This window comes from Leptinotarsa decemlineata, unplaced genomic scaffold (assembly GCF_025532065.1).
Source record: "Leptinotarsa decemlineata unplaced genomic scaffold, Ldec_3_MD MMD2_tig00002159_RagTag_RagTag, whole genome shotgun sequence".
Classification (NCBI taxonomy): Eukaryota; Metazoa; Arthropoda; class Insecta; order Coleoptera; family Chrysomelidae; genus Leptinotarsa; species Leptinotarsa decemlineata.
In genome coordinates this window covers 6,991,194-7,003,319 of record NW_027412574.1, presented here as the reverse complement: position 1 = coordinate 7,003,319, position 12,126 = coordinate 6,991,194, and the positions used below count along the sequence as shown (strand labels likewise).

The window sequence follows — 12,126 nt, the reverse complement described above, 5'->3', positions numbered from 1 at the left end:
AGGGATAGGTATAGGGGGGATGGCAGGAGGATGACTGTTTTGTTGAGCTCTTATGATCTCTATACCATGGTTGAGCCTAACACGACGGCAGAAGACACTGCGCCACACGGTTCCACGATTTAACAGTGAGAGGCGCCCCCACTCGTGTTAACGGGTAGCCCTCCGCTCAATAAATTTTCGCTTTAGAAGTTGGATTCGAACAATCGATCTTTGGATTGTGAGTCACCACTTGCGCTAATTCACCGTTAAATTTCACAATTATTGGGGATTAAGGAAAACTCCAATTACTATCACCCCCAAACCAAAAAACCTCATAGAGGTATCTTGTATGGTATAAATTGCATATCTACAGAACCATCCTCTGTGTGGTAGGTATCTTGCATGAATGTCTGTCAGATATAATTGACCAGCGTGGTATTAGCCGGCGAAGTAGTAGTTTTCCAGCAGCTATTTACCAGAATCTACTGTGTAGGTATATTGGGAGGAATTAATGCTTCGAGATTTCATTTCGAAATATGTACAGTAAGCGCCAAACATGATGGCGAGCCCGCCCCCATAGTCCGGTCAAATTAGACTAAAAAGTAAAAGTGAAGGTACATAAATTTACAACAAGCTGTAAATGTGTGTAATCGTTCAAAACATAGTAAAAAATCAGATTTTAAAATTCCGAATGATTGCGATGCCTGGAAAAAAATTTATTCGAGATATAAGGTCAAAAATCCCGAAAAAAATTGTTTTTTCGCGATTTTCAGGAAAACGGTAAGTTTTATCATAAAATAACCTCAGATAAAAATTGCAGATCATAAAATTCTCTACAAAAATGTATTTATACTTTTTTTTCTTAGAGCCACCGTTTCTGAGATACGACGAGTCAAAAAGTTGTAAAAGTTGTAATCGTCATTATATGCATAAGTATGCCACGTATATACATCTCTGAAGTTGTAATTTAAGTAAAAATATTTTTCTATTGTTATACATAAGTATAAATATAAGAATATCAGGTTAAATGAAATCCAGTCCCTTTTAATTTGTACGCTAGTGTAACCTTGAGCCAATATCTGTCTCCCTGTTCAATTGTGTGCGTGGCTAGGGTCGTATTATTGTTCCAGCGCATGAGTATTACTGCAGCATTTCAAGATGAAATTGAGAAATATTTTGAATATGAATTGGCTCCCTACCCTTTTATCGTTGTTTGATGACTTCGGGATGCGTAAAACACAGAAGTCTGCCATTTACGATTGTTTCCAACTGGTCAACATTGAAATTAACAATACTAATACGACATACATCATTGACGGTGGATACTTACTTCATCGTGTTGTGTGGGATAGCGAAAAAATATTTAGCATTATTTTAGATAAATACGTTCAGTCTGTACGTAGTCATTTTGGTGCCAGAATTACGGTCGTATTTGATGTCCATGATGATTGCACGAGAAATAGTAAAGCTGCAGAACAACGTCGTCGAACTTTAGCAACATCTTCATCTTCCTGTATTCTATTTGATGAACTTATAACAGTTCCTACCAGTCAACAGAAATTTCTTGCAAATGCACAACAAATCTCGGTTCATTTCAGTGTTGAAGGATAAGTTTATTGGCGAAAATATATTGGTTAAACAGGCTAATAACGATGCCGACGTACTGATTATTGAAACAGCTATAGAGCAATTTAATTTGACAAATACAACTATTGTTGTTGGTGAAGATGTAGACTTACTCGTACTTCTTACTGCTCGAACTCCACCTGAAAAAACTATTTTCTCTCTAAAGCCAGGAAAAGCTCAAAGTCAATCCGAAATATATTCGTCCAGAAGTTTATCTACTTTTGCAAAGAGTCAAAATGATGTACTTTTATGTACATCATGTATTTATACACGCAATAACTGGCTGTGATATGACGTCTGCATTTTACAGGAGGGGTAAAGCAACAGTCTTTAAAATGTTTGAAAAACAAGATTTAGTTCAATGTGCTGAAGTTTTCAAAAAAAGTAATTCGACTCAACAAGAAATTATCACCAACGTGATTCAGTTTCTTCTTTCTATGTACAAAGCTCCGAAAAAAAAAAACACCTGCTTATATAAGTATCGATATGCATGTTTCGTAAAAAACACTAAAAATAAGAAACAGGTGCAATTAGCTTGTCTTCCTCCAACCTCATCAACATCTTTTCCGGGTATATTACCGAGTTCACGTGTGGCTTGGTTATCAGCTAGACCCAAAAGACTGGGGTTGGAAGTTGGTCGACAATGCATTAGAAGCTATTCAGACTTTACTTCCACCTGCGCCGGAAAAAATGCTGAACACAATTTTTTGCAACTGTAAAAAGGGATGCAGCGCTAAATGTGGTTGTAAAAAAGTTGGACAATTGTGTTTTCTGGCATGTACACATTGTCAGGGCCAGTCATGTCCTAATGCTGATTCACCAATAGTGGAGGATTCATTTGAAGAAGAAGAAGAAGAAGACCAAGAAGAAGAACGGAAGAAGTATTTGAAGGTTATGACTCGGATGAATACATTTTTACTTTTTTTTAATTTCAATCGCTTTTATAATTTCCAACCCTTCCTAATATATTTTATTATGCAAGTTTTCAATTCGACAGAATCACACTAGGTACACTACCTCATAGGTGGCGTGCAAACGTGTGCATATAATGACGATTACAACTTTTACAACTTTTTGACTCGTCGTATCTCAGAAACGGTGGCTCTGAAAAAAAGTATTGATACATTTTTTGTAGAGAATTTTATGATCTACAATTGTTATCTGAGGTTATTTTATGATAAAACTTACCGTTTTCTTGAAAATCGCGAAAAACCAATTTTTTTCGAGATTTTTGACCTTTGACCTCGAATTAATTTTTTTCCAGGAATCGCAATCATTCGGAATTTTAAAATCTTATTTTTAACTATGTTTTGAACAATTACACGCGTTTGCAGCTTGTTGTAAATTTATGTACCTTCCAATGTCTAGATTGACCGGATTACAATGCGCACAAACCCATTTTCAATGTAACCCCCATTACATATCTTGCAAGTGATCAACTTCGAAAAGAAGATTGAACTGTTTAACCTTCCTTTTGAAGAAGATCACTTGGTGATCGAAACACGTGTCGAGGTGTTAAAATAACGGTTTGGTGTCAAGAAAAACCCTAGTAATATTCAGTACTACACCAAAGGTTCCAAACAGTGCTTCACAAGTGTCAGACAGATTATTTACGACTTTCATAAGGCGGAAGGGTGTAGTATTCCGTTAGAAAAGTTCCAACACAAAATTAATGACGTTTTGGGAGTTGAAATGAATTCTGGAAATTATGGAAATGGTTTCAAGAAAAGTAAATCCCAAATTTACCTGTGAATTCGGTAGTCGTGACCGATAATATGCTCCATACCATAATATTCAAATTAATCCAGCCCCCAACACAAATTCTAGGAAGGCTGACATGGTGAAGTGGCTGTACGAATTAAGCATTATGTTCACCCCTATGCTCAAACCTGAATTATAAGAGTTGATCAAGTTAAATGAAAAGCATCATATTCGATACAAATTTGATGAGGTTCTGCTCGAACACGAACACGTTTTGCGACTTTCACCCTCACTTGGGTACTGTCAAAAACAGCGTGTCCCAAAAGAATGTAAATTTCAAGTTAGAAGATGTGAAGAAACTGGCGGAGCACGAGTTTCATCAAATCACTACCGAGAAAAGGCAAAAGCGTTGTCGACATGTAGATACGAGTAATAGAGCGGAAATATTGGGAAAATGAAACATCTAAAGACGTTCAAACAGAGGTAAATCTAGTGATTATAAATTTAAATGACGATAGCAGCAGTGAAGATGAAGAAAATTTGTATTCAGATTAAAGTTCATTTTTGGATAAGTGTATCATTATATAACATTTTAATGAACTGTACTACTACCTAAAATATTGAATACAATATGAAAAGAAATTACAATTGTTGGAAAACTAATAATTGAAAAACAATTCACTTCCCAAAAATATACATTTCACTTCCATACGTTACAAATGGTATCGATAGAATGAATAACTTTCTCCCCCTTTGTCGTGCCTATGACTCAACTCCCTGATTCCTCTACCACATAAAAACTGTAATAGATATGAAAACGAATATATACATCTATTGAGTGGTCGCTTATCATGGGATTTCTAACACAATGAAGTCATGTTCCATTTTCTACCCTAATTAAAACTAATTGTAGGTATGGCACTGGCTGGCAAGGGGCTTACCGTAATCCAATAGTAATTTAGTTGGGAGAGTATATATACCTGCGCCATCACTCGCCATCAGCCGTGGCGTGTACTGTATTTACTTATGAGAATCATTTATTTTGTCTGTTTGTTCATCTACTGAAATATAAATACTTTTTTAAAATAAGCTTAAAACAATAACGAACGAAAAATACTAGTATTATTGTGAAGAAAGCGTGATCGCTTTGTGTCATATTTTTTTGTATATCAAGCTCCCGTGCTTTTTTCACAATAATACTAGTATTATACTAGTATTATTATGTATGTATTATTGTGAAAAAATCGTGGTTGCTTTGTGCCATATTTTTTGTAAATCAAGCGCCCGTCGCTTTTTTCACAATAATACTAGTATTTTTCGTTCGTTATTGTTTTGAGCTTATTAAAAAATATTTTTAACTTTTCAGTTCGATGTTCTTCAAAAGCGTGTTTTTTAGTTTTTCAAAACTATATTTATTTATTTTGATTTTCTTCTGAACCACCTATCAAGGAGGTTACATACAGCGCCATCTGCCCGCGAATAGATCAAGAAATATCAAGGAGGTTACGTACAGCGCCATCTGCCCGCGAATAGATCAAGCAATAATAATGTCGATAATTCTGTCAATACAGATCCAGAGTTCGGGAGTTACAAGCAAACAAACTGCTTGAAAATAGATTTGAAAAAGTCGATTATATGGATGTTCTACATATTTTCCAATCTCTTTTTATTAATTATTATTAATTTCAATTAACACGCTTATAATATTAGTTTCACTTGTATGCATGTATGTTTCTAACTCTTCTTTCCCGTTTGAATGCTCGAGATCTGTATTTGACAGAATTATCGACATTATTACTTGATCTATTCGCGGGCAGATGACGCTGTACGTAACCTTCTTGATATAATTCGAACTCACTTCACATGTATTTCTTCATTTGATAACACGGTTTTATAGCATATGAAACTAAAAAATGAAAAATAAATATAGTTTAAAAAAAAATAAAAAACACGCTTTCAAAAACATCGAACTAAAAAGTTCAAAATATTTTTTTAAAATAAGCTTAAAACAATAACGAACGAAAAATAGTAGTATTATTGTAAAAAAAGCGTGGGCGCTTTGTGCCATATTTTTTGTATATCAAGCGCCTGCCACTTTTTTCACAATAATACTAGAATTTTTCGTTCGTTATTGTTTTAAGCTTATTTAAAAAATATATTTTCAACTTTTTAGTTCGATGTTCTTGAAAAGCGTGTTTTTTCTATATTTATTTCAATTTTACGACCTACTCACGTCAGCCAAGCGGCTTCTGTCCCTCCAGATCCAAAGTTTGTATCGTGTTGTTGTGTTGACGAAAAATGTTATGAAGAAATATGATCACATTACCTCTGATTTAATCCATGAAAAATTGATTGAAAGTAGATCAGAAATATTCAACAAAAGTCATTTTTGTGGAGGAAAATCAGTTTTTCATCGACCTTTTTTGGGTATTTGTTACCTTCCACAATCTGAAAAATATAAAAATTATAATGAAGAACTTTATAAAAGTGTAGAAAGCGCAAACGTTTTTGTTTACCCCGATAAGTTACTGCGTAAAATCAAAGTATTTTTCACAAAGAAAAATGTTCTATTTCTAATTCTAATTCTATTCTAAAAATTGCTAAGAAATAATACAATACTTATCTAGTATTGTATTATTTCTTAGCAATTTTTTTGATAGGCAAAATTGTTAAATACGACAAGTTACTGATAAATAGACTATAGTTTCATACATATGAGTATTTCTTCTTAAAAATTTCAATACATAATAATACCTAACTGAAGTCCCCTGCAGCCGATGTCTGTTTGAATGCGAAAAAAGTCCTCGTGAAATACCGTGATGATATATATGTCTTTCTTTTAAAGTTAGGTAGCTGGTTAATGGAAAAAACATATTTTTTTAGATCACTATATCCATTTGAATGTTTGAAATAATGGTTACATATATAATGTGATGATTGGAAAGCTATTTAAATGGATACGATATCAATCCCTATTGAATGAATACGTTGATTACCTTAGGAATTTACCTATTTCATAATTGAAGTTGATTGGTGTTGATTTTGGTGAATTTTATCGAAGGTCGTATATTATTAGTTTTTATTTCGAGTACCCAAGTGCGCTCATGGATCCAATATGAGGTTGTGTGGTAGTTGGTTCGAATGGTCACAGATTAAATAATCTTAAACTTAATCTGTGGAATGGTCTACAATGCTCTAGACGTTGCACAGCTTTCGAGACTGTACTGAAATTTTTCACAATGACCTGGAATGTTATAATATGTTTCTGAGAGTTCTAGACTATTTCCAAATATTTCACAATATTCCAGTATGTCCTGATTTGATAAGGAACTCTAAACCTTCCCAGAGGACGGAACTTCAGTTCTTATATCTTCGAAAGCACATTTTTAAGTTAATACGGCAATCTTCTACACGGATGGGGGATAGAGAGCTACCACATTTTTGTTAACGTTCCAAACTATTTCTGAATATTCCACCACATCCAAGAATGTTCCAGAAATGTCTTAGATGTTTTGAATTCTTGTGAGCCTACTTTCGAATACTCTCGAATGTTGTCAACTATTCTAAAAATTCCAGTCCCTTTATATTCTAAAGCGCACTCTTCAGGTACCAACAAATTTATTCGATACGATGACAGAAAAAAAATTAGGGCATATACCTATATTCTTCTACCCGTGCGAAGCCAGGTCGGATCGCTAGTACTTTATAAATAGTATATATATTTTTATATGTAGATGAAGACGGAATTTATTACATAATAAAACTGTTGGAACTGAGGTGGCCATGAATTTCGTGATAAATCGTCTGGTTTCACGAAAGAAAGAGTAGCTGTTCTTAGAGATGTAGTTTACTGTGTCAAGTGAAAATCTCACATCCAAGTGTGTTTTTGAATACGTTTTAACAAATTTTCATCATGTATCGGTCAGTTCTATTATATGTTTACTGTGTATATATTAATATTTTCTCAGCAAAGAGTATTCAGTATTAACCAATTCACATATTCGTAAGGGTCGACGGTGTCATCAGTCCAGGACAAAAACCGCTAGGTAAGTGATTACATATACATACAAGGTGTTTCAAATTCGATCCTCACTACTGGGATCTCGGAAACTATGTGAGATACGAAGTTGGTTAAATTGGGGCGAAGTTGCGCATTTACCTGACTAACAATATGCCGTCGAGAAAGTTCTGAAATTCCGAGTATATTCGGAGGTATCCGGGAAAAACAGAAATTTCGGAAAATTGTTTTAATTTTTTTCTGGCTTTATTTTTCGAAGGATTCGAGAATAAATTGCACTTCCTTTTCCTTGCTACATGATGGTGTTTTCAGATTTGCTATCCGACGTTTCGTCTTCCGGCCACCATCCTAAACTTTTTTTTCTTATCTGAAAATCTGTTTGAAAATCTGTTTTTCCGTTAATCAGCTGCCGCCCCCATACGAACGACAACTCTCAGAAGTTGAGAAACTTGTGCGAGCTAAGGACTAACGAGGTCTTACCTTTTAACGTGTGATTCCTAACACGGTTGCCGAATCATTCCAGCTTCAACCAGATAAATTCTCTCGAGAAAAATATCTGGTCGAGGCGGGAATCGAACACACGACCTTCCGATCGTGAGTCGGACGCACTGCCACCGCGGCCAATTCCACAACGCTATGTTGGATTCTTTCGGTTTTGAATAGAGAAAATTTGGAGATTTCGAAAAAATAATTCTTATCATAATAGGCTTTGATTTTGATGTTTCTAAATTTGACTTTCAATTTGTTACACTCAATGACATTTTGTTATTGTAAAAGTCATTGAATTTTTGGCGAAAAATGGCTTTCACGAATGGCTTTTCAAATGAACGAAACGAGATTTTGATCCAATAACTTGAACATAGTTCGATGTGGTTGTCGTCATTCGGGATACAAGTTTAAATACATTTCCGATGTCCTAACACAGTTTCTATCGTATCTGTAATAATTTTGTATTATATCTCTTTTTTGTTCATTCGTGAAAGCCATTTTTCGCCAAAAATTCAATGACTTGTACAATAACAAAATGTCATCGAGTGTAACGAATTGAAAGTCAAATTTAGAAACATCAAATTCAAAACATGTTTCACAATCAAACCATTGACATTATTTGAAAATTGACTTATTGACTCCGAATATCGTGTGCCCTGAGAAGACACAGCGAATCAAGGGCGACGGTCGAGATAATTTTCAAGTTGATCTTCAAAGAGTGTGCCTCTTTACTCCATTTTTTCCCTCTTTACAACCCTGCTCTCACTTGAAGTTGAAAACTCCATAACGAACATTATTTGACGGTTAACGAGAACTAGATCAGGTTGATCAATTTGTATCTGACTGAGGGTGAGGGACAAACTGTATAATGAAACTGATACTACTTACTCTTCAAACCATAAAGCAATACTATATTGTAGTGACGAAGACGTCGATACATAGTTCATTGTACAAATGAATATTGGTCTTAGGAGTCTCGTTGCAGGTTCCGCAGCTAGTATAGGGTACTTTATTAGGGGCTTCATATTTTTAAATGTCAATAAAACAAAGTGTGTGGGAGAAATCACTGAATGTTTGTATTCGTTTGAAAGACCTATTGATCCATTATGTGTAGAATATAACATCGTTCAAATGTTCGCCACGTTTTCTCTAGGTGGAGCGCATCCGAAACGTCGAATTTTCCATGATTGACGCATAAATCAGGCTGAATTTGACCGATGGCATGGGTTATGTTGGCTTTGAGGACCGCTGTGGTTTGTAGCTTATTCGCACACACCTACGACTTGAGAAAACCATAAAAGAAAAATTCTAACGGGGTCAAATCGCACGATCTCGGTGGCCAGTTCACCTCCTCATGAGATGGCCATACCGTCAAATCGCTCGTGCAGAATATCCAATGTGGCATGAGCTGTGCGGACGTAGCGCCGTCCTGTTGAAACCACATGACGTTGGTGCCCAGATCATCCAATGGACGATTCCAGTACCCCTATTCAGTGTTGCCATTATAAACTTTTTGGGTCTAAATCGACAGATCATCCAATGGACGATTCCAGTACCCCTATTCAGTGTTGCCACTATAAACTTTTTGGAATAATTCAAAGTCGGAACAGATAGAATTTTTTATTTTATAGATTTCTGGATGTTCCCGGATATATGAATCGAAGTGTTGAAGTTGATATGGACAAAAATGAAAAATCCTAGGGAATTCTGAGTTTGTACGTTGTTTAATAGTGATAATCCTGTCATTTTACCGTTACATCTCATATACCATATGAAATTTTATTTTTGTATCCACTTATTGTTTATTGTATTCAGTAGAACAGGATCGTTCTGATAGAAAAAGTTTATTACATATTATTTACCATACCTTCCTTTTGAATGGATAAGAATAGAAGAGAATAGAATAGAATAGAATAGAATGGAATGGAATGGAATGGAATGGAATGGAATGGAATGGAATGGAATGGAATGGAATGGAATGGAATGGAATGGAATGGAATGGAATGGAATGGAATGGAATGGAATGGAATGGAATGGAATGGAATGGAATGGAATGGAATGGAATGGAATGAAATGGAATAGATAGTAATAGATCAGCCATTCATGTTAGCGAAACGTTAGGAAGAAATTCCAAAAACCGATGGCCATTAAACCCGGAAAATATTAGCTAGATATGCATAAATTACGAAAATTAATAATTTCGACAAAGTTGGTTCCGGAAAACAACAGTTATTCTTAAAAGTTGAATTTCTCCGCACTATCCCAGAAAATAGAATAATCTGTGTCAAATTTTCCATTCAGTGGGATAGTGTGGAAAGGAATTTCGACTTTTTCGAAATTATTCGTTTTCATTTGTTTAAAACTATACGGCAGGGTTTTCAAACTTCAATTCCAAGCATCAGTTAGTGAGTCTACGACTGATTATCCAGTCCATGAATATCCTGACCAAAACTAACCTTGTGGAAAATTATGTATTGATTATCGGTTAATATAAGGAACAAAATAGAGAGAAATATCACAAACGTAACAATGACTGAATAAGTATCATTTACATTATATGTTAACGTAAGGAATATTACATAAATACTTTAAACTTCTATTATTATCATATTTATTGACAACAGTATATTCGGAACAAGATAATTTTGTATGAGGATGTTATTGGACCGGGGATTTTTGGCAGTATATTTAGTCTTGCTGCCAACTTAGTTTAATTTAAAAAACTCTCAATTCAATTATAGGATGTTCTATTACAATTCAGTATATAGAAAAAGTGCTTGACTAAACAAGTGGTTTTTCAAAATTTACTAAAAAACATATTATTGTAAATATTTTCGGCAGTAATAAAATTGGACATCTTTTAGAAATAATTCTATAAAATTTTATTCTTCCAATAGCTCTTTTGACATGTATTCTGATTTTTGCAATTTTTTTCTAATCCTTAACTCTTCAGCTGTAAGTTTATCTCTTTCCATCAAGAACGGAGGTATATACACTATGACACCCATTTCATCACATAAATATCGAATCAAAAAACCTATGTCAGCCAAATACATCATTTTTCTCTAGAAAAATCCTAATGTCACCCTTTTCAAATAGCTCGACATCTACACATTTTATATTATTCTTTCATTGAATCCATTCAAAAGGAAGGTATGGTAAATAATATGTAATCAACTTTTTCTATCAGAACGATCCTGTTCTATTGAATACAATGAACAATAAGTGGATACGACAATAAAATTTCATATGGTATATGACATGTGACGGTAAAATGACAGGATAACCACTATTAAACAACGTACAAACTTAAAATTCCCTAGGATTTTTTATTTTTGTCCATATCAACTTTAATACTTCGATTCATATATCCGGGAACATCCAGAAATCTGTAAAATTAAAAATTCTGTCTGTTCCGACTTTGAATTATTTCAAAAAAGGCCTAGAAAATGTCAGTCGATTTGGAGCCGAAAATTTTATAGTGGCCACACTGAATAGGGGTACTGGAATCGTCCATTCAGGTCAAACGAAGTTGGTATTCATCGATCTATACTACTCGCCGTTGACAGTGACGGCCTAGCCAATGTCGTTCTCAAAGAAATATGGACCGATGACGCCGCCAGCCCAAAATCCACACCAAACAGTGTCTTTTTCGAGACGCATTGGACGCATTGGATCTCATGTGAATTGTTATCGTCCTAAATTCGACAATTTTGTTTGTTCACGTACTCATTTATCTTGAAATGGGCCTCATCGTTGAAGAAGATTTTCGATGAAAATTAGAGTCAGTTGCCAACTACTTCAGAGCATATTCAACGAGCATACGTCGTTGTCTATGGTTGTTCGCCTTCAGTTCCTGGGTAAGTTGAATTTTGTACGGGTGCAGGCCCAAGTCACGACGCAAAATTTGCCAAGTTGTGGTTTGCGAAAGGCCAAGTTCTTGTGAGCGACCCGAAATCGACTACCTCGGATCCTCCTGCACACTCTCGCAGACAGCGGCGATGTTGCCCCAATACAACATCCATTTTGATAAAACAATTTTAGTATTTGCACGTGCTGTTGAATGGTACTTCCGCCGATGGTGATTCAACAAAACAGACTGAATAAATGGCAACTAATTTGACAGATGTAGCTTCAACAAGATGGCCGTTATCAATTGTCAAAGTTCGGAAGTCCCTGTTGGAATCTATATTGAGAACCTCTGTGCTAGGCTATAGACGAATTGTCTCATCTTTGTGTTCTACCAGTAAAAAAATGTTCTCTGTAGACTCACTATAACTATTATTATCGATTGATTCTGGAAAGGGAATTAA

The 12,126-nt window shown here is 34.9% G+C and overlaps 1 protein-coding gene across 1 annotated transcript in view; it reads left to right on the top strand.

The window, feature by feature from the left end:
* Positions 1-12,126, top strand: part of LOC111510906 (organic cation transporter protein) — a 205,714-nt gene that overhangs the window by 87,999 nt on the left and 105,589 nt on the right. The gene's annotated exons all lie outside the window — the stretch shown is intronic.